Consider the following 26,943-nt stretch of genomic DNA (forward strand, 5'->3'; position numbering starts at 1 on the left):
TGCTTATTGCTATTAGAATTGGCCAATTATCTTTCTGCATTTCACCCTCCAATGATCATCTATAGTAGATCTGCAATGTTTGAAACTTGACATTTTTCTAGTAACATGTCCTTCCATCTGACTTGATTTTGGCTTCCCACATACAATCAGTGGCTTCCCACATACAATCAGAACTGAATGGCTTTAAAGTAAAACTTTGTGGTTTAGATTCATAGTTATATGGTACAGTAGTGTTGTAACCTTTATTTGAGATGTGGTACAGTAGTGTTATAACCTTTATTTGAGATGTATATCTAGCCACATTCTGCTAAACTTCAGAAGAAGAGAAAAACACCAGCTTGCAGTAATCTGTGCTATTGTAGTAAATGATTATAACTCCCAGACTTTGTCTGGAACTAGTAATTGCCACTCCTCTCTAGAAAGCTACACTTTGTCCTCCGCTAACCTGAGCCTTTATCTTTCCCATAGAAATTCTACCATTCACTGTGTTTAATTTTGCAAAATAACCCCTTTCATGGAGAAATACCAAAGGACTGATCAAAGTGTAAAATTTAAGATGGACTATGCCATTGTAACATTTGAACCTGCTAGTCCCAGTCCAATGTTAGTGTTTTTCCATTTCTGAAACATACTCTCTCTTTTCATAAATACCCTTTTATGTGAGCACTTCGTTAATTCTTTCGACAGGCACCACACTTAATAGCTCATCTTCCAAAGTCTCCTGGTGTTGCCCAGTTCATGTCTTGCAGTGATATACAATGTGACACCCTAAGACATTAGTCTGAGCAATAGTGCCTTTATACCCAGAAACCTAGCCAAAGCTATGACCCAACTGAAGTAAACTGGAAATATATATGTATGTGTGTGTGGCTGACTCAGACAAAATACTGCACAATCTATAGGTACTGCCGGTTTAGTTTGATTCTTTCTGTATTCACATCTCTGAATATCAGAGTCTTGACATAGAATTGTTGATGACTCTAGATACATTGCAGATAAGAGGGCTACTAGAGGGCATCCTATATGGGGCCCTTGATAACAATCATTACTAGTGTCACAGAATTGGTGTAAATGCCTCTTAGCATACATAAAAACACTCACAGACATTTAGGTTGCAACTGCAGCCCAAAAAGATAACCTCAGCTGATGCTGTTGAATACCTAATTGGCATCTAAGCAGCCAACAGCCAACAAACATTTTCTGTTTTTTTCACATTCTGTATTAACATCAAAGTTCTTGTGATGATGTTACATGTCTGGGTCCCCCCCCCCCCCAGCAAACCACACTGGTAAACCTGCACCAGTCTGTTTAATACGCTTACTAGTTTTCATGATATGGTAGCCACAAAGTTCTGCTCATTATTCACGAATGATATTGGTCTATAAGAAAATGGATAAAGGTTGGTTTGGCCATCCTTTGTTATAACTGTAATCCTCCATGAACTATATTTTTTTCAGTAAATAATCTGTGCTTATGTTATATGTAATAATTTAATAATCTTACATTTATATAAATGAAAAACAAACAACATTGACTCCACTTTAGTTGCAAACATTATGCATCACAGACACCATTGAAAACAACTGTAGTTATAAACATTATACATCACTTATCGATCCAGTCGTTGTCGGTGAAGCATTATATGGCTCATTCAAATCCTGCCCCTTAAACCTCGTTCCTTCTCTGCATATTTTGTTCCCACAATTCCCATTTTTTCCTATGTAGTTTGCTTCATCCCTTTTCTAAAGATCCCAGTTCTAGTTGTTTTATCTCTGTTACTATAGTCACTACTTTAGTAAAGTTGGTCTAGACTTTGAGTTCCATTTTCTAATAATTGCTTTTTTGGCCGCCACCATAACTAGACTCAGAAAGGCTTTACTATGTGTAGGCAGTTCCGTTTCTCTTGTATCATAGCTCAAAAAAATCATCTCCCAGTCACTCCAATCCACTCGCCCAGCATCTCTGACAGAGCGGTCTGCAGGGAATCCCTAAAGTCAGTCAACTCACTGCAATCCCAAAAAATATGTTCCCAGCCACCTCTTTCTTGCCTGTCACACCTCCAACATTTGCTATCCACATGAGGAAAAATTCTTTGGAGTCTACTTGGGGTATACAAATACCCGAGTAAAGACTTCCAGGCAACGATCCTAAATCTTCTAGACTTTGTTGCATATTTGGGAGACATACATTTATCCCCCCATTGTCTCTTTGTGAATTGCTTATCCAGTCTCTTCCCAATCCTTTCTAAGCTCTTCTGATCGATTCTTGTAATTATCATGCAATATTTTATATGCTCTACTAATTATTCCTTTTTTAACGGCAGCTTCTGTTCTAGATTATATTAAAAACTCTACCAGTGCTTGTCTTTCATTTAGGATCCCCTCCATGAAATGGATTTATCTTGACCTTCCAGTATCCTGAGTATCACTTTCCCCTACTTGGTCACGAGTTTGCAGTTTCCCCTGGTGATTTTTACTATTGCTTGATCTTTCAGCACCCTTTATAAAGCTATATTCCTTTAGTTGTGACAAAACTGGTTAACTCTGGTACTCCTCCATTTACTATTTTCAGACTTTCTTTCCATCCCTCTACCATGTGTAAATCTTGGTAAAATTTTTTTGAATACAACCAATATTCCTTTTATCTCAGATAGTCTTCCTGTTCATGTTTTTATGCTGGGCACCACTCTCTGTTCTGTTGTCTTAATCTGATCGCTAACAATTTTAGTGTGTAGGTGTGCTTGCTAAGGGTATGCCTTTTACCTTTGTTTTCCCTGATAAACCTCTCTCATCTGTGTACTTTTTAAGTTCTTATTTGCATTACTTAATTTGGTCTGCTCATCAGGCATTTTCCTATGCTTGGCCTGAAGTTCCTTAAGTGTGCCATTTATTTCCTCAATCCATCTTACTCCCTTCTTTGTTACTGCCTAGCAGAGATAACTCCCTTTTTTGCCGCTGCCTAGTAGAGAGAACTATCAGAGCCTTATTTTTTTGCATGCAGCAGCCCCAGGCCTCGTCACTTATTTCCTCCATTTCCATCCTTATTTGCAGCAGGGTATGATTAACGAACATTGTTGACTTTTTATCATAAAGTCAGTAACTGTAGGTGCACATTCAGTTATGAACACATTGTAAATTCTTGATTACTTCCAGTATTTGGAAGAATAATAGGTGTACGTTGGAGGCCCCGTGGCACAGAGAGAGAACCCTTAATGTGACCTCGACAACCCATGTTCAGGTAGCAGCAATGGCACTGAGGAAGGATAGGAATGAGTGGCTGATGACTGTGTACCCATATAGAGCCCAGGCTCTGGTGGACTTAGTAGTGTATGACCCTGACAAGCTCTCTTCTGCATAAGCAGTGAGCTGCTTTAGTCAAGAGGTTGCAGAAGCACTCGTGTACCTCTCGACATCAGTGATCACAATGCTGAAACTAGATGACAGGAGTTAAGGCATCCTCCCTGACAACAGTATGACACTGAACCACGTCCTTGAACTTCTCAGCTGTCACAAATTGGGTCAAGTAGAGCTTGGGTATGCCAAGTCTGGTCTGGTAGACCTGGTGAGCACAGAGAGGAGCTGCTGATAAATGGTCAGCTGTGGGTTGGGGAAGAAAACTTAACAGGTGAACCTCCTACCTCTGTCCTGATCATTATAAAGCAGTAAAAAATCTACTTCTCCCATTTAATGAATGTACGATTGGAGCAACTGGAAGGCAAACAGGTTTTGGGGGGGGGGGCATAAGATGCTTTAGCTGTGTATACCTTTAACTAGACACTTAAAGGTTCTTTCCACCATTTTTCAGGCACTTAACACTGCTCACCTCCCAAACTGAACAGTGCTGTATATGTTGACTCTGGTGTAAATTTGTGCTTACCCTAGCAATCTTCCAGACTACCTTTAAAGGTAGCCAAAGTAGTACTTCTGTTGACCTGGAACAGAAACTTGTTCCATAGTCTGGTAATACAGTTCTTTTGGGAAACTATCCCTATAGTGATCTTGTTGACATAGATTTAGGAACCTAGTGCATGTGTTTGCAGTGCAGCTGGTTTTGTGAAGAAGTAAAAGGCCAAATAGTACTGGGACTTTCATGACTTGAAAAGTGAGACATACTTTGGAGCAGTCAGGAGGTTACTGAGGGTAAGGAAAGACATTTTAAATCCTTCAACTATCCCAGTAAATTTATGCCTTTAATTTTTTTGGTTCGAAATCTGTAGGGTATTTCTGTTTGAGTGATATGTTTGTTTTATTTATTGTTTGTGTGTACAAAATTGGGCAGGGGTACTGTATTTCATGATGGATATCCTAAGGGAAGCATATATCAGTAGGATGACTTCTTTGGATCTTGAAGATATTTGCTTAGAAATTGTCAGAGGGAAGGATTTCTTGAGTGTAGCTGAAATATAGTGATAGAAAATTGTCCACATAATTACCTTCTCTTATGACTGTTTACTTGAAGTGGAGTATCATTTATAATGCATGATATGAGAGCAACCTTGGATGTAACAGGTGAATGCAGGAGAGGGGCATACCAATGGGTAGGTCATGAATGAAAAAAATCCCCCTGATGAAAGCAGCTAACAGCATGATTCCACAGGACACCTTTTGTATTTTTCTGCCGGTTACAGCATTAGAATGGAAGTACTCTGGGGCAGTAGGAGAGGCTAGTTGACCCAGAGGTGGATGGGGGTGTGTGTTACTGGATTAGCCAGAAAGAATGAAGCACATGAGGAAATGGTACTGTGCTGCACTTTTTGGTACACCTGGTGTAAGCATATTGTAGCCCTAGATGCAGCTGTTTAGTATGAGCGGATGATCAGATAATAGTGCCCAGATTACAGTCATCAGCAAACCTAGTCAACTGTGTTTATGGGTTATTGGCTTGAATGTATGCAAAATAAATGCTAAACAGGACAGGGCCCAGCACTGATCCATGTAGTACCTCATTTACATTTGGAGAGTGTACCAGCAACTTTTTAGCTTGGGTGAGATCTATTGTATAGCCAGTTTGCAAGCCATTGGACAGTGTAGGAGGTTTACAGTATTTGTTTTTTTTTTTCAATAATAGCAGCATTAGGGATAGTATCAGCATGTTTGGTCAGATTGATATAAGAAACATGCATAAGGTAAAATGGGGTGTATGCTTTACAGTCCACCCACAAGTTTAACAAAGTAAAAAAAAAATCCAGTCTTTTTTCAGCCACTTTTTCTTGACAAAGCCATATTTCATAAATGTGATTGATACTTTACTGTCTCCAATTTATTCACTAATATCAGTGTTGCTGGCCTTGTTCACTTTCATCTCCATCTCCCAACACCAGACTCTAGGTCAAGTCCAAGGTACTCCTTGTGCATTTCTTCCTGTCTTTCAAGCATGAATTTTCCTTTAGAACATTGGAATAGGTTTCACTGTCAGTGTCTCTATGACCACCAAACAAGAAGACACACCACTGACCACGACTGTAGAATTCCAAAAAGTTTATTGTTCACATAGGTTAAGCGCTTTCATCCAAAGACTCTTGGACTTCTTCAGAGCAACACTTACTAAAACCTCAACCCTTAAATACTCACACATCCTAATGACATCACAAATTAATTAGTTAATCAATTAAATATTCTAAAGCATAAAACATTAAAGAAACACTACTAAATGCAAATTAAAACATTAAAAACTACCCTAAAATATACTTTTCATTTTAATACAGCTGAAATGCTTACATTGCAATTGATGCCCGGATAATTGGTGGCATCTAAATGCAGCTGCCACCTTAATTCACAAATGTCAAGATGTGAATCTAAAATTAGGTTGTACATTGAGCCAACAGAATGTGTCCAAATAGTCCTTAATGGATAGAATTAAGACATTTGAAAAATAGTTGTTCGGACTTAAAAAACTTCAAATAGAAAATGGTTATCCGTAAAGGAATGTCGGATTGGGGCAGGTACTGCGAGGGCTACAGTGCTGGAAGTACCGTAACGGTGTTGAGAGCAATTCTGATGTTAGAGGAGGTGCACCAGCTATTTGATCATACATGAATGGAGTTAATGAAGATAATTATCAAATATAACAGCCGGTCTATTGAGCAGTTGGCTGGAAAGTTGGATAAGCAAAACAAGCTTATCAAAAGTGATTTACTCTTTGAACACTACCAAACTATCAGAATATGTTAGCTGGTATTGATAACAGCTGTAATAACATATTCCAGCGTAAAATTAAAAAGCGATACCACCGAATACGCTGAAGGGAGGGTGCATCCTCTCTCTGCTCATTGTCGTGGTAAGCTGAGGGTTCAACCAATCAGCTGTTTCATCAAAATGAGGAAGTGACGTCTTGGTAGAGCATTCATCAGCCTCAACAACTGGGTTTCCCCTGAGAGGATGGCCTGAGATGATCCAAAAGGCTTAAAAACAAGGAGCAAGCCATGTTTCAAGGGGGGAATGACAACCGGAGATACGCCGAGCAGGGAGCGAAACCAAAAACCCAGCATTACCAGTGGAAACCTCGATCGAAGTATTAACGGACACTTCTCTGGGTTCGCTGACTGATGTAAATTTATATACTCAATGCGAGCCTAATGCCATTACAGACAATGTTAACAAAAACAGTGCATATTTTAATTTGTATGAACATTGCTTTGGGACATTAAATAACTGTAAAGAAGACGAACAAATAGACTTTGACATTCTGTTTGATGTAATGCAAAATGAGAACAATGTAAGAGGGTTAATTATCCTAGTATTGTATTGAATAAAATGGGTGATTACAAATTGTATAATTAGTCAAAGAATTCTATACGTGTTGCACATGCTGACTTGCTTTCTAAGAGGTTCACTTATGTGCCTTGCAGGCATGGTACATTATTGGGAATACTTATAGATTTGAAACTTTTCATCCGAAAAATTAATTTAAAAGTAGGGTTTGGGGGTGAAAGTTTGGAAGAGCAGAATCATGGGTTGAAAAGGCCAAGTTATTTTAATCCCCCTTTAAACAACCACATAGGAACATTTGAAAGAATTTGTGAGATAGAAATTAAAGACAGTTTTAAAAGGCAGTCTAACAATCCATGTAATAACTTGTCTCCTAAAGAAAGAACTTTATTATTAGAGATAGCTTCTGACAAAAGTATTCACATAATGAAGCCTGATAAAAGCAGTGGGGCTGTTATAATGGATAGACACGATTATATCGATAATATGACGACTATTTTAATGGACAAAACATATAATGAGATTAGTATTAATGAAATCCATATAGCCTACCAGAGATTGGATTTAATGTTAGATGACATGATATACCAAGGGCAGATTAATGAAAATGAATGGAAATGTTTAAAAAACGAGTTGCCCATGGTCTCCAATATATTTGGAATTCACAAGGGCCTGGCAAATTTACATTTCAGGCCCATTGTGGATGGGAAGAGGGCTAAGACTTGTTTCTTAGGCAGATGTTTAGACTATCATCTCCAGAAGGGGTTGAAGGTTTTTATATACATTACTAAAGATTCATGGCAGTTTTTGGACAAATTTAAAAGGTGTTAATATTAGTGACAATACATTTTTGGTTACAATAGACGTGTGTAACTTGTTTACAGTGATACCCCATCATTTAGGGTTGGAATGGCTTGAGGTTCAGCTAAATAAGACTTTATTATGTGATCAGGATCAGGTTAACGTTTTTATAACCTGAATGGAGGCAGTGTTAAAAAAAAACTATTTTTTATATTTTGAAGGGCAATATTACAAACAGTTGGTGCGTGTGACTATGGGGGCCGCTTGTGCCCTCATCTGTGCCAATTACGTCATGTCCTATTGGGAACAAGAATATATATATTCCCTAGTGAATACCAGCCCTGTATTAAACATTGTACCAGATTCCTGGATGATATTTTTATAATTTGGAAAGGAGAGGAAAGAAGTCTAAAGAGATTCCTGGAGTATATTAATAAGACGGTGGAAGTTCTTAAATTCTCCTACGAATACAGTCAGTAGGTAATATCTTATTTAGATGTTCAATTAAAAGTAGATAAAGGAAACAATATATTGAAGTCGGGGATATATAGAAAACCCACCTTCTCCAATTCCTACTTGGAATTCCATAGCTGGCACCCTTACCATCAAAAGAAGTCCATTGTCAAGGGACAGTACGCAAGGGCTGCCAGAATGGTAAGTTGTGACCAAGACTTCCTGGCAGAAATAGATTTTCTGACAGGGCTGTTTATAAAAAGAGGCTATCCCGAACCCCTTTGTAAAATTTTGGGGGACAAAATTAAAAAGAAAAGAGTTGAAGGTGTTTATAAACCCATACTTATAGGGACCATGATGTTGACTACAGAAGCCAATGTCAACATGCACAGAGATCAAAACCCTGAAGTTAAAGGGAGCTGAGGGTTGATGTTTTATTACTGCATTTAACCAGGATGTTAAATGGGTCACACGTACCATTAAAAAGAACTGGAGGCTGTTGTACTATTACTGGTATCTTGTGGACAAGCTGGAGAGTGGTCCCAGGTTTGTCTTTAGAAGGGACAGATCTTTTAAGGAAATATTAGAGATGGGCAGCCACCATGACATTAATAGTTCTAATAGAGTTTTTGGGAATTTTAAGTGTGGAATGTGCACTGTATGTAAGAACATCTTTGAGACTGGTAGTCAGGTATGTATTAATGGGACCCACATTTATTTCCAAGGGCATTTCAACTGTGTTAGTAAGAATGTGGTATAGATGGCGGGCTTTCCATATTGGAAAAACCAGTAGGCGAGTTAGACAGGATCAACGAGCATTTCTTAGGCATCAAAAACAGGAAAGCTACTAATGCATTGACCAGGCATCTTTTTAGTTGTCCAGAGCATGCATTTAAATTTTTAGTTTTGCAACAATTGCATAAGGATGCTCAGGGTAGGATTTTAGATTTACATCTTGACATTTGTGAATTAAGGTGGCAGCTGCGTTTAGATGCCACCAATTATCCGGGCATCAATGACAATGTAAGCATGTCAGTGTACTAAAATTAAAGTACATTTTAAGGTAGTTTTTAATGTTTTAATTTACATTTAGTGGTGTTTCTTTAATGTTTTATGCTTTAGAATATTTAATTGATTAATTTAATTTGTGATGTCATTAGGATGTGTGGGTATTTAAGGGTTGAGGTTTTAGTAAGTGTTGTTCTGAAGAAGTCCAAGAGTCTTTGGATGAAAGCGCTTAACCTGTGTGAACAATAAACTTTTTGGAATTCTACAGTCGTGGCCAGTGGTGTGTCTTCTTGTTTGGTGAGCTCAGTTTTCGGGTTAACAAGTTTGGAAAGTCTCTCTATGAACTTTACTGTCAGAAGAATGAGAAGCAGAGTCCCCTTCTGCTTGATGGCTCACTTTTTTTTGTAGGATAAACTTCATTTACTCCTTTGCTTGTTCTGCATTAAGAAATGACTTCAATTATCCAGGAAAAAATACTCTGGATATAACCTCTTGACATTTCCCAACTGCTGGGATAAATTTGCTTCTCTTCTGCCTGTTGTACAGTGAATAATCATTTTCTGCAAACACTCTGATGTCTACAGTTTTTAATACTTTGTCCTTCTGTCATACGTTTGGCAGGATCAACCCTTTCTGCTGGTATTCTTTCATCTTTACTTGTATAGGTCTTGGCTGCTTTCTCATGGCCAGGTTTTTAGCATACACTCTGTACCCTTTCAATTAACAAATCCTCCAGTGAACCCCAGTCCAGTTGTTTGTGCTTTCATAAAATTAATATCTGTTACTTCAGGTTTTCTCTGTGTGTTTTGTTTTCAAACTTTACTATTTTTTGAAATTGGTCTTCTTGAGAAGCCTCATACTCAGTCAGCTTTCTTTTCAACCTCTGATTTTTGCAGTTTTATTGATTTGGTTCATCTGAACAACTACCTAAAGCTTGTATTTTTTTCAACACTTTTATTATTTGAGTTGATATGTTCCTTTAGTGTTTCATTTATTCTAACCACATCTGAATGCATTTAATTTGTTTTTCCTCTAAATTGCTGGAAGACATCTTTTGAATACTTCAACTGTTTTTTGCTGAACATTTGCAGAATCCTCCCCAGAAAGTGTTTCTCTTCACCTTTTCTGGTTGATTTTCTTTCAGGTTTTCCACATTGCTGGCATCCAGGCAATGCAATTACTAGCCAATAACTGAATTTTACCCCAAAACATTTTCAGTGGCAATCTTTTTTTCTTGGTTTCTGTTTTCACACTGGGTGAACTGAAGTCAAGTTGTTGATCAATGTCTAGCTGTCTTGGAAGTCAGTGAATTGTTTTTGTCAATCTAGAAAATATTCTTTTTACCAAAAAGTAAAGATGACTAGAACCATTTTCACTTGGTTTCTGACCTCAGAAAATAAAGAGGTTAGCAGGCAGTTTTGTTTGGTCATAGATGACCCTCAGATTATATTGATGTCATGGCTTTATTTCTTTGATTCAGTGGGGATTGGGAGGGTGCTTTTGTATTTAGAAAGTGGAGTACTGCTGAGGAAGTTCTCTGTAAGGAAAAATATATATGTATATTGATGAAGTACTGTAATCCCTTCTCAGGCAGTACTTTTTATATGAAATATCCAAGAATGAGATATAGTAGTATTCTTTCAGTAAGTGCAAAGTAAGAACAATAGTAAATACTGATTTTGATGTCCTGTTATTTGAAAGCCAATGAATAAATACAGGATAAAATATGGGAGCAAAAAAGTGTAAGGGAAAGCAAATGAAAGGGAAATGGGGATGCCTGGTGGTTGGCACTCCAAAGACACATTGAAGATTAATAAAGACAAGAAAGGCCTCAGTTTAGAAATCCCCCCAAGTCATGGTTTTAAAGAATGTAAGAAGACCCAGTTCACTCCCCCATTAGCAAGAAAATAATGATCTTTTAATTAGCTTTTAGCTGCAAATAATCATAAATTTTATCTGGAAAGATGAATAGATGAAGATGCTGGTTAGATGAAAGAAAGTCTTGTTAAGTAGTTGTAGTAGCCATTTTCAGTCCTTATCTCTGATCCAGTAAGTAAGCTTGCCAATGCTATGTCCAAGTAACTACAAACCTGACTTAAATGAGAGACATTTCCATAATAATAACTGTTGTTTCCACTCTACGTGTACACATCTACCAGAAACAACTCTCAGCTTTTAGATGTGTACAGCAATAACTCTATGGTGTATCCATTAAATGCATTTTAAGTTGTTTGGCGTATAATGATTGTAATGGTAAGAATGTAGTGCGTGTCTTCTATATAGAATAGCTGTGTCTCATGGTGACACATACATTTTCTAAACCTTTTTGAAATTTGTTCTAGATAGAAGATCTTGTATCTGATCTTGGTTCAGAATTAATGCTATAATCTTAAAGAATATTTACACAAGAACACTTTTTGCAGCATGCTGACGATTCTACCCGTATTACCACTGTCCACAGTTTCCCTGAACGTCTTTCTCTTACCCAAAACACTTTTTCTTCCATCGAAATCTGGCTCACTGACACTCAACTAATATTAAACCCTAAAAAAAAACTAAGCTTCTACTTTTTCTTCCTAAAACACTCGCAAATCATAAAATCTCTTTCTGCGTCACCTCTCTCATCATCAGACCAGAAACCCACACTAAACTACTTGGGGTTACCATCGATGATGAACTAAAATTTGATATACACATCAACCAATGCATTAAAAAAAACACCAAAAAACTGGCCCTCCTGTACCATAATCAGAATTTTCTTTCTCCCTCCTCCATACCCTCCCTAGCCACATCTCTCCTCATACCCTGTCTTCTGTATGCTGCACCAGTCCTTACTAGCCTCCAGGCATCTCTTCTCAGCAAACTAGAGCAAACCTACAGTAAAATAGCCAGGTTGGCTCTAACCTCCCCTATAAATCCCACCACTGCTTTGCCCTAAAGACTTTACAATGGCCTGAATTACCCAAACAAGTGCTTCTTCCACAATTACATCTAACACACTCTGTCCTGTATAACCCTACTTCCTGCTCCTCCATTTCTCATATGGTTTCACTATACAACCCCCGACGCTAGCTTTGTGCATCTGATAAACATCTATTGGACATCCATAAACCCAAAAAATATTGGAAAGTCACTCTACAAATACTCAGTAGCCCACTCCTGGAACTCCCTCCCACATAACATAAGAAGTATCCCCATAAGTCCCAGTTCAAACTTGAAGTTAAACAGTACCTACAAAACACCTGGTCCTGTCCCTGTCAAGCTCCACCCTGACATCCACTTACCATCCTCTTAAATCTACTCCTTTTCTCTTGATTCCCTTCTCTTTCCTTAGTTCTTTCTCCACTCCATAGCACTAATACTACCACGTACCAGCACCCTGTTCTTCTAAATAAACAATTGCATCCAGTTTATCTTGCTGTTACTGTATATATATGCACAGAAACCTGTATAAAACTGTTATACTAGCTAAATAACTCTTTACATCCAGACTATCTTGTTTATACTGTACTAGTCAGACTATCTTGTTGTTGCTGTTCCAAGTTATACTCTGAAATCTCTATAAAGCTGTTAAATAAGTTGACTTCACTGTATTGTATATATTCTATATTATTTGCCATTTGTCACGTAAATTTTTGCCTTTAATGACTGTAATTGTTAATGGGAGCTTTTCTCCTCGGGTCTCCACTAAAAACGGGCCTTTGGCTCAGCTGGGCTAACCCAGTTAACAAATGACAATAAATAAAATAAATATTTGTTGAATTTTAAGCTTATTTTTTTACAAAGGTCTATGTATGTATTCAGTACATTTTGAGAAACTGGAGGTAAAAAAATAGTCCACTCCTGGTTTTATTAGCATATGTTGTCCATATTGCATAGAGCTGCTGCACAGTAAAAACAAGTCTGGCAGCATGTCCAACTTATCTGGAGCATGCTGGGTGCATATGTCTATTCAGATAAAATCAGACATGATTCAATGCATTTCACACAACCCTGAATGTTGAAGTAAGGGTTGTTGCTAGAATCACTAGGTTATAGAAATGCAGGTGCAGAGTAACTGCATTAGAAACAAAACACAAAGATCTGATGTCTCTGACAAGGTGATGTGCTGTGCAGCATAACCTGTCTGAACATAAACATTTGCATGTTTGATCTGAGAACACTGTAAAACAAAAATGGTAGTATACTGTCACATGCTCACACACACACGCACACACACATGCAGACGCATGTACATAGCAGTAGTTTCTCCTGGAGTAAGCTGTAGACAAGCACAGTACCACAGCCACAAACCCCCATCTCGGTCCACTGTGATGCAGGGAAGCGCCCTCCAGTAGTAAGGAATACACTGTCAGATGCTTTCACTACCGTAACATGTAAGGCACCATGGTTCCACATGTATGAGCAGTGAAGCTGAAATCTTTTGGAATCTTTCCTAGCAATGTCTGTCATGTACTTGGTTCACAGTGTTGCACCTCTATCCCACTAGTAACATAGAATTAATGGCTGTGCCGGACATATGTACTGTATGCACTATGGATCAATCGGTGCTGTAGACAGCTGGCAACAACAGGATACCGTATATATTCCTGTTGCGCTGTCTCCCTAAATGACACATAGGATGCTATAATCTTCCCAGGTCTACTTCGAATGGTCAGTCTGATATTACTGAGGGTGGTCTGAGTACCCACAATTCACTTTTGCAGCATAGAATCTCTGTCAGATTAGGCTGTGATAAATCTGCATAACATGCAAATGTGCAAAAGCTGTTGTTAGTAAAAAAAAGTAGTCTCAAATGCAGAGAACACTTCCCATGAGAATGTCAGCATGAACTAACAAATGGTAGCACCATACCACTGTTGTGCACGCACATGGTAGCACCATACCACTGTTGTGCACGCACATGGTAGCACCATACCACTGTTGTGCACGCACATGGTAGCACCATACCACTGTTGTGCACGCACATGGTAGCACCATACCACTGTTGTGCATGCACATGGCAGCACCATACCACTGTTATGCATGCACAGTATACTTCTCCTGAAGTCTTATCACCCTGTGTATGGAACACATTCTACACTGTATGATGTGCATTTCATAGCCTGCCACTTGTGTATATTGTACATAAGATGCCTACGTAACCAGGTGCCACTAAGTATTCTCTTATGTTTCACATGTTCTAGCCACCATTAAGGCTTTACAGTGAACTGGAGTATTGCATGATAGTTACTATAAAATGGTTATTACCTGGAATTGTAAAAACATAATTTGGCTGGATTCTGTACAGGAGGTGTGCCAAGAAACGAGTCCATGAGACACAATGTGGGCCTTTAGAACAGTAGAACATCTGAGTGGGAATGGCAGAGCTATTCTGAAGGGTTACAGATGAAACCATTACAACAGATAAAAAGTGAATGGGTGGAAGTACATAGACCAGTAAAACTCTTGCATTTTTTAAGTGAAGTGGACAAAATGAAGATGTGATTTGTTGAAAAAATCTACTTCAGTAGCTTGGTGGTCTTGTACCTAATGCAAGGCTCTTGCAGGAGCAGAAGGTTAAACTTTGGCTCCAAGTGTACTTGCAGCTGAGTGGCATCACATGATGTTTGTGTCACTTTCTATTTCACTGTCCAGACAGCCCATGATTCTTTCACACGTCACTTGGTCTCCCTCTTGTTGAAACCAGTCTCCCCAGTTCTTTCATTCCCAGCTTACAAATTGTGAGGCAGAGCTCTAGAAGAATCCACTGTGAGATGACTCGTAAAAAAGTTGTCAAAGTTGATTTTAGAGAATGTAAAGTATATGTGGTGCATTAAGCAAGTAATAATGCCTGACAGGGTGTGTGTTAATTGGAAGGGTGTCAGTTACACATTAACACACACCCTGGAGGGCATTATTGCGATTAGAGAATGGGTTCTCTGTAAATTATTGTGTTTTACTTGCTTTTAAGTACTATGTGCCTTCTTTGAAGGTTGGACGTCGGGCTGGCAACTTGGCACCATAAAAATCCACTGCCAGTCATTAGCGGACCAGAGTTCTGCTGTGGCGACCCCTAACCAGGAAAAGCCGAAAGACAAACCAACATCTATATTATTTTTTTGTGTGTGTTTTTAATGTAAAATAGTTTCTCCGCCTAATGTTTCAAACTTGCTATAGTATAAGTTAATGGCGTCGGGTGGAAGCATTTTACATCAAACATATATAAAAAATAGTATAGTGATTAAAAAAAATAATAACCATGTATAACACAACAATTTTACATAGCTCCCATTCTCGCTCATACACACATACACAGTCTCCTCTGCTTTCATACGTGCACTCACTCACACAAGATCACTTTCACTCTTTCAATCTCTCTCTCACACACAGAGTCTTCTACTTTCATATATGTATTCAGTCACACAAGATCACTCTCTCTCTCTCTCTCTCTCTCTCACACACACACATAGTCTCTCTCCTTTTTTGTTTTACATTTTATGCTCACTAAATAGCAGAGCCGCTGCTTAGTGAGCGTAAAACTGTGGCGTTCGTTAGTTTATTTTGCAGGCCGAGCTCCACAGCAGCTTGATATGCTGCCATGAAGTGGTGGACTCGTTTTTCACTGGGCATTACTTGTACATTATTACCCTGCTGGTGAATGCTCATTCTCCAGTCAGGGTGATGATGTACAGTTTGCCCAGTTTCTAACCACGTTTAGACAATGGGCAAACTGTACATCAGTACCCTGATTGGAGAACAAGCATTCTCCAGCATGGTATTAACGTACAAGTAATGCCCGCTGAAAAGCAAGTCTGCTGCTTCATGGCAACATATCTGTGGAGCTTGGACTGAGAAAATGGAACATCTGCATTATTTTACATTCGCTAAGCAGCACTTTTGCTGTTTAGCGAGTGTAAAATATTAAAAAAAAAAAAGACAACAGAAGGGTGTGTGTGTGTGTTTTGTTTTATGTCTGTGTTTGAGTGTATGTGTGCATGTCAGTGAAGGTGAGAGTGAGCGACGCATTATTTTACACTCGCTAAGCAGCATTTTTGTTGTTTTTAGCGAGTGTAAAATAAAAATCAAAATTAAAGTGTGTGTATGAGAGTGAGAGAGAGCAGTCGATCGAGCAAAACAGAAAAGTGTGTGTTTATGTTTCTATCCACATGTGTGTGAATGCATGCATGAAAGCTAAGAGACTGTGTGTGTGTTTGCGTGCACGTGTGTGTGAGTGCGTGCGCGTGCATGCGTGTGTGTGTCTGAGAGGAAGTGAGAGTGATGTGTGATTGAATACATGTATGTAAGCAGAGGAGACTGCATGTGAGAGGGAACAAGAGAGCCAGACTGAATGTGAGTATGAAAGTGGCTGGAGACTGTGAGAGGGTGAGACCGATCTTGTGTGAGTGAATGAGTGAATGAAAGCAGAGGAGACTGTGTGTGTATATGTATGTGTGTGAAAACAGAAGACACTGTGAGTGTTTGTATGGGAGAGAGAATGGGCTGTATGTAAAATTGTTGTTTCACTTGCTTATTTTTTTAAGCACTGTATAATTTTTATATATATGTTTGATGTAAAATGCTTCCTCCAACACCATTAACATATATTACAGCAAGTTTAAAACTGTATGTGGTGGAACTTTGCAATGCATTGTTTAGCCTGTTTTAACCAAAAAAAAAAAAAAAACCTACCGTGTTTTGCTCATTTCCTGCCTTTCCTAGCTAGTATAGTCCAGATCCATGCTTTGCTGGTTTCAGGACTTTATTTTCTGTGTTCAGAGCTATTCAGACCTTGCTGTGGTAGAGGGAAGTCCTACTGCTTACCAGTGGGAGTGGTGAGCATTGTACTGCCTATCAAACACTAGAGGAGTGGTTTCCAGCTCTGAAATTGTAATTTTATTAGCCATTTTGGCTGATTTTCTATCCCTTTCAACTTAATGGCTTAAAAACGCATGTGTTAGCGCATGTTTCCCATCATGCAGCACCGCAGCGCTACAGTTAAACTATTCCAGGTGCCAGAAATTCTGCTCTTCAAATTTTCCCTTAGAACTAGCTGGTTTCTCAGTAGTAGCACTAAAATCTGAACCCCTGTGACTAGCACTTGCTCTAGAACCTGCTGGAAAGCAATAGGAAGCCTTAAACTGATACAAGCACTCAACTCTCCTTGTTGGTAAGGAGAAATTAATCATAGGCACTAAACCTATAATTGCAAAGTACCTTGCAAAGGTAAGGGGAAAACAGCTCTTGTACTTTACAAAAAAAGCACCTAAACAGGCATGTCCAAGGGTCAGCTTCCAGTGGTTTCTCCTGTCCACCTGGTGAATCTGGGCATACTGGGGCAATGCAACAACTGCCTCATGTACACAGACAACCATCTCCTCCTACCACCCAACACTACATCCTGTGAGAGATGCACTTACATAGCCAAACTGGAAGCAAAGCTCTCTCCAGCCATGATTGTGCTAAACAGTCAAGAAGAGAAGGTTAACACTGGCACTACATCTCAAGCCCACATAGCCCTTCAAAACACACACATAGCAACTCTAAACCCACATATGCATAAGCCCTTAACATTAACCTGCCCAAGCAACAAGGACCTTCGAAGCTGAAATGCCAACAAACACCAGTCATAGCCAAAGTGATACATAGCTCACGACACCAGTATGCCACTCAACAACAGCCCCTAAGGCAATACAACGTACCCAACACTTTAGTCATAGGTGACTCTATAGTCAGGCACACTGATGTCCCACTCACCAGGCTGAACAAGGAGAAAATTACAGTCAGCTGCCTGTCGGCTGCCAGGATCCGCCACATAACGCATGCACTCGAGTCACTCCACAACAAGTACAAATACGACTCTGTCATTGTCAATGTTGGAGTGAATGACTTGAGACATACCTCCCTGGACTACATAAAAAGAGACATGGAAGAACTCTGGGATCATGTGGCCCAGGCAGGTATGACCCTAGCCCTGAGTAGCATCCTGCCTTCGTCCAGAATTATACCACAGTATAAGGACAAAATGATTGACTTCAACAATTGGCTAAGCTTCTGATGTCATTCAAAGGGGATCCAGTATCTGTCTACCTGGGACGACATGATCGACAAACCACAATGCTTTCCCAGAGATGGTCTGCACCTGTCGCCCCTGGGATTCAGGTTACTGGCTAAAGCTCTTGCCCCCCCCCCCCCCCCATAGTGCCTTTTTTAGGCAAGGTTCAAAGGACAAAACCACCACCATAACAGATACAAGAAGCATGCAAAATCTGAAGGTAATGCTACTCAGTGCTAGAAGTCTAAACCTCAAAATGCAGTCTCTCGAGGCACTCCTAAAAATGGAGAACATCGATATCTGTGCAGTAACTGAGACCTGGTTCAAGGCTCCAGAGAGCACCCCTGCAATACCAGACTACAACTCTTACCACACTTTTTGGCTACCAAAACACTAAAGGTGGAGAAGTGTCCATATTCACACCTCCAGGCTAGTTGCCCAACACAATGGTTCTGAAATTCTCCAGGTGCAACTAACACAAGGTAAGACTGCATTCCAAATTGTAGCTTGCTACAGATCCACCACCATGTCCCAAGTTTCTTACTGCACCTTTTAAACATACTGGAAAATATTAAGATACAACAAACACCCTAATACTGGGTGATTTCAACTACCCTGCCATTAACTGGGAAAACTACATTGGTACCAACACCTTTTCACAACGGTTCTTGGAATTCATAAATTCCAACGGCCAGGATCAACTAATCCATTGTCCCACCAGGGGCGCTAATGTTCTAGACCTAGTCATTACCAACATGGGCGATAGATGTTCCACACCAGTGGTTACCCACTCATTGGTCATGTCTGACCATAAGCTAATCACCCTTGACATCCACATCCCACCCCCACCCCCCAGTAAGGAAACCTTCCTAAAAAACTTTTCCAAAACCAACTTCATGCTACTCAAGTCAGAAGTGACAAACTTCCTGACACCCGTGCAGATAGGAGCTGAAAGTTCGACTGTTGAACCCTACACTAAGGCACTGTATGAGCACATCCAGTCGTGGCATCCCAAATAGAACCAAGACGCCCTCCTCCAAAAAAAGGAAGCCAATCTGGTGGTCCCCTGCCATAAACAAACTATACAACAGAAGGAAGAAACTGTTGCAGAAAAGAGGAAAATCCCAGGATGCAAAAAAACTCCCTTACCAGCCTCAGTAAGAAGCTGAGATCCCTCATAAAATCCTCCAAAGCTAGTTACGAAAATAAAATTGCCAAAGATTCCAAAGTCAACCACAAGGCATTCTATAGCTATATAAAGAATCTAAATGGCAATGCTCAGATCTGCTCTGAGCTACAACAGAATGGCATTAAATACACTGATCCCAAGGATATTGCCAATATCCTGGCAGATCGATTTAGTGCCAACTTCACCCCCTCTTACCCCCTAAAGGGCCCATCTCAATAACAAAAGATTGCCAAATTACGGTAATCATGGCCACACAGGAAGAAACTGCACTCTCTAAAGCTAAGAATACAGCATCCATGGGACCAGATGACATCCCGGGCTGTGTACTACATGAACTACAAAATGAACTGGCACCTCAGCTAAGTGTCATGTTTAATCATAGCCTCACCTCAGGCTTCATGCCCACTGAGTGGCACACAGCTACAGTTATCCCACTCCACAAGGGGGGCTCCACCTTGGATCCCGGGAACTACTGTCCCATCAGTCTGATGAGCTTGATCTGCAATGGCATGGAATGCATTATCATGGAACTTATAAACAAAGACATTGGCAACCTTCAAACACTGGACCCCACCCAGTTTGGGTTCATGAAGGGCCGATCTTGTCTCCTGAACCTGATTGACTTCTTCGAATCGGTCTCCAGAGCTGTGGACGAGGGTAAGGCAGTCCACACAGACTATCTGGACCTTGCCAAGGCTTTCAATACCATCCCCCACTTTGGAATCATAGATAAACTTACTAAGCTGGGCATAAATCCCTACATCACTTGATGGGTTGCCAACTGGCTTACTGACAGAACCCAGACTGTAAAAGTAGCCAACTCAAAATCCAGCTCCAGACAAGTGATAAGTGGAGTACCTCAGGGTTCAGTCCTGGGACCGCTCTTGTTTGGCATTTACTTCTCTGAAGTACAGGCCAACACTAAGGGACTCTGGCTAACAAAGTTCACAGATGACTGCAAACTGGGAGGCATTATTGAATCCCCAAATGATGTGGATATTCTACAAAAGGGCCTTACAGAAACAGATGCTTGGTGCCAGAGCCATGGGCTCAAGTGTAATGCCAAGAAATGCATAGTTATCCCCTTTGGGAAAAAACATGTATCCATGAATTACCACATAGGTGGCAGTACACTAAACACCGAAAGTGTGATGAGAGACTTAGGGACACAGGTGGACAGTGGTCTCACCTTCGATAACAACATCGTCAGAACAGTCAGGAAATCCTTCTATGTGGCACACCTCATCACTAAGGGCTTTTCATCCAGAAAAAATGAGGTCATTGCCCCACTGTACTCATCCCTTATTAGATTCATTATAGAGTACAACGCCCCGTTTGGTATGTACTCACAAGACATTTGCAACAGCTGGAAAGGCCACAGAAATACCTCACTAAAAGAATCACAGGCCTAAAGCAGATGCCATATGCTAACCGTCTAAAAACTCCAGCTATACTCTTTGGCATAACATCTACTCAGAGGCTGTCTCTGCTTAACATTCAAGGTCATGTCAAACCCTGAGCTGTTGGATATGCTCCACTTAAAGAAATGCCAATCCCTCAGAGCCACACGCTCCAGGGATCTAAACCTTGTCATCACAATGAACAAAACATGCTGGAAGGATAGGTTCCTGACCCAGAGTCTACCCATACTCTGGAATAGACTGTCCATACATGTCAAGCAGAGTGCCTCCTTGGCCCTCTTCAAAAGGAACCTTGATGATTGGATGGGAGATGGGAAATTCACCCCAGGGATCACGTCAGTCGCCCTGCTAGACAGGGGTCCAGGGAAGTAAATATTGTGGGAAGAAATATCCAGAGAATTGTTATGGCTAGGCTTGTATAGGCCCTAGGGCCGATAGCCTGGTACCAACCTATGAACTATTTTACATTAAAAAATATGTAAAAAAGTAATATAGTACTTATAAAATAAATAAGCAAGTAAAACAACATTTTTACAGAGAAGACCATTCTCGAAGCACAATAATGCATGATAGGGTGTGTGTTAATGTGTAATTAATGCCCTTCCAGGGGCCTCATAACACCCCTAGGCGGGTGTTAATTACAGATTAACACACACCCTATCGGGCATTATTGCTTCCGTACTTTGCAGTGTTTTCAGTGACTGGCTTTTGTTTTCTGTGAAATTAGCAGGCTATATGCAGAGAATCTAAATTACTGGTAACTCTGATTTTGTTTTACTTAACTAGTGCATTATTTTTATGTATTTATTTTGTACATTGTCAGTGTACATTATGGGAAGTAGCATGGCTAACTGCATGCACGTCCTTTGTGAAATATAAACTGTTTATACACTTCTTTGGTATGTATTGTGAATGTAAGGATTCTTTACCTTTCATATGCTGCATTGTATGCTGTAGCCTAATTGCAGCAGTAAACTGTAAGGTAGCTAATTGCTCTGAATTTATTTTAATTTATGAATTATTGTCAAGCCATCAGCTGGAAAGGGGATGGGTTGATGATAATGTTGGAACAGGGGTTAACTTAAGAGCTGCATTTTGTTGTTGTGATTCCTATAGAGGATACTGGGCACTAGGTGGTAAACCGCACTGTGAAAACAGACCTTGTCGAACACTATATAAAACAGCTGTTACTGATGCTTACTGGGGATTTAAAAACTTTGTTATTGGCATATAACATGCGTACACAAAGCATGCATATAATGTATCCAAAGAGATGCTTGATATTACCAAGCTGGAGTCTGTATTTGGAAGTTAAGTGTTGACTGTTACTACTTTTAGGACCATGTGTTCCTTCCCATATTCCTGTCACAAATCTTGCAGAATTGAAGTATTACCACTTGTTTGTTTGTCGTTCGGCTTTTTCCTGGTAAGGGGTCATCATAGAGGAACTCCGGTCCTTTAATGATTGGCAGTAGATTTTTTACGAAATGCCGAGGTGCCAGCTCGATGGCCAACCTTCAACAAAGGCATGCCCATTTACGCACACATGTCTTTCGAATGCTACCCAACTGCAGGGAGGGTATGGAGACACCACACAGAAGGCACTCCCAAGCCAAGCCGAGAATCGAACGGGAGAACCTCTTGCTGTGAGGTAACAACGCTACCGCCGTACCACCGCGGCATTCTTAATTGAAGTATTATTAGCACTACCACGTTAAAAAGCAGTTATTTTTTGTAAATGCTCAGCTGTCTACATAATGAACTATAGCCATTTGATTACCTCTCCTGGGATCCTAGGGACCCCCATGTCACAGAAATTTCATGAATACCCTAACAGAGTTAGTCCAGTCATTTGGTGGAGAGTTTAATAAATATTGAACGGGCAAAATAACCAAGGATAATGTAAGCATCTTGTCATCATTTGTCATAGCTAGTAATAAAACTTATCTAAAAGCAGAACATTTTTTTTTTTTGCTTCTGAATTTTTATTTCACGTCCACATAATTTAATTTGTCTGTCATCTTAGAAGGAGAAGCAAAGATAACTCCCTGTAATTTAAAAAAGTAACTCCAGGTGCATATATTGTCAAAAGTAGTGCCGATGATGTGTGTGATCTGGTTTCAGCATGTAATTTTCCTGTTAACAGTGCTCAGGATGTGGTTGCCCCAGTGATTTTATACCACAGTCTGATGCCTTTTACAAGGATTATTTGATATTGAGTTTTGTTCGATGTGTGATTGAGGTTGGAGCTACAGTGGGTGGGGCGGGATAAATCTTCTTGAGAATAAACTTGTTCTGGGCACTCATTATGCTTTATACCACCTTGAGACGCCTTAGAAAAGGGCAAAATGTGTGCTTAACACTATCTTTTTCGCAATTAATTGTTTAATAGCTCCCTTCTGGTTTATTAGCAAAATGTGCAGTTCAGCTTGTCTGACAATTAGTAGTTTTTTCCCTCCAGTGAGTATGAGGTAGCTGCATGTTTGTATTTTTTTTTTGTTAACACGAAGTCTTTATTGTGTAATGGTCAAAATGCGATTATCAAACTATTTTGTACATAATCAAAAACAACAGCAAAGTAGCCAACAGGAGCATATAAGAAGTGTAACTAAGAAAATAAGCAAAAAAGACAACTAAAAGAAAATTGCTGTCTTAACAGACTGTTAACTACAGTTCTGGACATACTAAGGCAGAATATATTCTTAAACAACATCAAAACTATTCAAGCAAACACAGCACAACACTCGGGTAGACACTCCTAGAAGCTATGAGTAAAACAATATTTCATTTTTTTTCATCCCAAGTCTTGCTTTATGTGTTTAGTACAGTACCATAATGCGTCTGTAAATGTAACCTAGTAATTGCATCTTTTGCTCCCTGTTTCCATTCCCTATGTCAGTACAAAAAACAAGAGGATCAGCCTCAGCCAGTAATTTTCCTCAACTGTGGGTAGTCACAGTCCACTAAACCCAAAATTCAGAATCCCTAATTTGTTATGGGGGTAAAGGTCTACTCATCACCCACCTTAGGCCTTCTGCTACTGAAGAGCTTAGCCCCTTGCTGCTAGGACAGACTGTGACCATAATAAGGTAATTTCCTTCTCTTTTCTCACATCTCCAATACAATAAGATCAGCTAGCATGCCTTTCTGATACCTTGTCGTGGGAGATTCCTGCCAGAAATGCACCTGCTTATATTTGGTAAAGGTGAGCACTGTTATCCATTCAATTAAAAGATCCATCCATTGCCTATTAGCAGTTCAAGTGGAAAGCTTCTGCTCCCATTTTTGTTTAATGTCATAAAGGCTGGCTTTATAATGCCTAATAAACTGGGCATAACAATGAGCAAGATTTCCTTTTGGAAGCCCTCTATCTGTCTTGTATGGTAATCAGTAAATCTGAGTTGTAGGTATTGCCAAGAGAACAACTTTCAGGGGTATTCTGATTTAAAATCCGCAATAAATTTTGAAACTCTTTTTTGTCCATATGGAATCAAGTCCCTTTAAGAAACAACCCCATGATCTCTGTATGAGTGCCAGTGAGGCAGGTTACCTTTTATCAAGTACAGCAGGTAGATCCGTATTATTTATTTATTTTATTTATTTTACATTTGTTAACCGGGAAATTCCGACTGGACCAGGTCCATTTTCAGCGGAGGCCCGGGGAGAAAAGCTCCAACATCAAGTTATACAAATACAGTACATCCAGCATAATACACAAAACAGGTTACATCATGTATGCTGAGCATAGTAATATAACAAGAATTAATAAAAACACTCCAGGTAAAAGATATAGAACATGGGTAAAAAGACAATGTCAGTCATACTTTGGTAAGAAAAGAAAATATATCAAGTAAGATTCTACAGTTAAAAGTACCCTTTCAGATGACCAAGCCTACAGGGATCAGAGCTCCAGCATGTGATCAGAGAGGAATTTGGGGAGTTAATAGTAGTATGGGTAGGGTTATGTGATACAAGGGCATAACCATGTACTAAGAAGGTGCGATTTGAGGGAGTTTTGAATATGGATGTGGAGGGCAGTGGACACAGATAGGGGAAGAGAGTTCCAATTTCTGGCAACGGTGTGGGAGTAGAGCGCTTTCCCTGCATTATTGTTAGCCTTGGTGATGGAGAGGAGAGATTTTTCACTGGATCTTAGGTATCGGTTTGTAGTATAGATAGTAAGTAGGTTGGATAATGAGGGGGTTTTTTCAGGATATTTGAGAATATTGTAGGCTGTGCCCAGCTGGTGATAGTTAAGTAGCTGTGGTAGCTCAAGCCATTTTAGTTCTTTTAGTGCAGCACAGTGATGGGTTCTATAGGTTGAGTTAGTAGCAAACTTGGCTACTTTATTGTAGCATGATTCTAGTTTGTCTAGGTCACATTGTCTGAGTTGGGTAAAGATTGGTGCTGCGTATAATAGAGTTGAGAGGAGGTGGCTTTGTGCAAGAGTGACTCTTGCTTTTTGTGAGAGAAAGGACTTATGCCTGTGTAGGGAGCCTAGTTTTTTGTGTACTAGTTTTATGGTATGTGAGATGTGAACATCAAAGTGGAGATTATTGTCTATTTCAATGCCCAGAAGTTTGGTGTGGTTAGAAGGGGAGATGGTGGTGCCGTCATTAGAGGTTATGGTAAAGGAGAGGTTTTTTTTTTTTGTATTCTATCCCATAACCAAAATTCACACTCTCTAAACACCCAGGTCATTTTAAATCCTTTTATCCATCTCCTCCAATTTGACAAGGTCCCACAATTTGATTTTTTTTTTCCCTTTTAGATCTCGGTGCATACCAGATGACCTCCAAATATGGGACCACCAAAAGTAGCAGAGAAAGAGATTGTGATTGTCAGTATGGCAGCCTTAGTGGATATGACATAACTTAGAAAATTTAGAAGGCCCATCCCACTGTCTTTAGCACTAACAAAATCAAAGTAAACTTTATTGTCATTTAGAACTACACACGTGTAGCCTGAACGAAATTTTGTGCATCAGCTTAGTTCTTGATATTACAAAGGAAAAAGCAACGCATACAAGTACAGGAATAAACATAACTAACAAGTACATTACTACTCCCAATACATGCAAGAAAGAGCAGAGATATTTACCCACACCCATATAGAAAAAGAATACCCTTCCCTGAGTAAAATTAACTGCACTAATTAAAGTAATACATGACACACTACAGATTGAAATGCCTAAGTTATTTGTCTAATATTGCACTTGGAGTGAGTTAAATAATACTATGGATATAATAAATAAATATTGCACTTATTTGGAGTATATGCAAGTATATATTGCACAAATAAATAAAAAGTGACTTGTGTCCAGACCCATAAGACTAGTGCCTGAGTTCAGAAGTCTAATCACTGTAGGGTAGAAACTGTTACTGAATCCTGTAGTCCTGCAGCGTATGCTGCAATATCTCCTACCCGATGCCAGATGCTTAAACAGTCCATGCGCAGGATGCATGTTGTGCTGTATTATTTTGGTGGCCTTTTGGATGCTTTTTGCAGAATAAAGATGTTGTATCGATGGAAGACTGGAACCTGTTACCTTCTCTGCAACCCTCACCACTTTTGTAACGTCCTCCTTTCTGTAAATGTGCAGTTTCCAAACCACACTGTGAAGTTGCAGGTGGGGATGGTCTCTACTGCACCTCTATAGGAGATGGAGAGAATATGAGAAGGAAGCTTAGCTTTTTTAAGCCTTCTTAAAAAGTGGTGTTTTTGCCTGCAAGTCTGGTGGGTGAGAGACTTATAAAAGGAGACAACTAGCTTCTGCAGCTTATTGGGGAATATAGAATTCCATACCTCCTACAGTTGCCTAAAAAAAAGATGCATTTGGGCAAACAGCTTATTAGTGTCACTTTGGCTATAAAAGGAAGGGACAGTGATTTCCAGTTCTGAAAGTTATCCTCATGTGCATTAAAATGGGATTCATATTCATTTTTACCAGCTTTTCCATATCACAAGTTAGTTGGATTCCCATATATATTATTGGGGGGGAGAGAGATTGGGATGGGATGGAATGGGCCTATCTTAAATTGTTAAAACTTGCTCTAGGCCTATTTGTTTTAAGGGAAGTTGTGCCAGTTTGGTGTAGTTTATGCAAAGGTCTGTGATTTTGTAAAAATTATCAAACCACTGCAACACCTCTGAAAGAATCTTTGCAGGGTTTACCAACAACAGGATATCATCATCCGCAAACCAGGCTGAATAGAAACAAGCTTTTTCAGTGTAACTTGGATGCCCCAATGTTTTTATTTCTGTTTCACATAACTTCTAGGTTCATAGGTAAGTGCTAGGCTATCTGCCTGAGGGCATCTATAAGCCTAG

At 39.6% G+C, this 26,943-nt stretch overlaps 1 protein-coding gene across 2 annotated transcripts in view; it reads left to right on the forward strand.

Annotated features, from left to right (window-relative positions):
- UNC50 (unc-50 inner nuclear membrane RNA binding protein) overlaps positions 1-26,943 on the forward strand; it is a 272,685-nt gene that overhangs the window by 11,997 nt on the left and 233,745 nt on the right. The gene's annotated exons all lie outside the window — the stretch shown is intronic.

The sequence above is a fragment of the Protopterus annectens genome, chromosome 5.part0 (genome assembly GCF_019279795.1).
Source record: "Protopterus annectens isolate FY-2018-M chromosome 5.part0, PAN1.0, whole genome shotgun sequence".
NCBI classification, from domain to species: Eukaryota; Metazoa; Chordata; order Ceratodontiformes; family Protopteridae; genus Protopterus; species Protopterus annectens.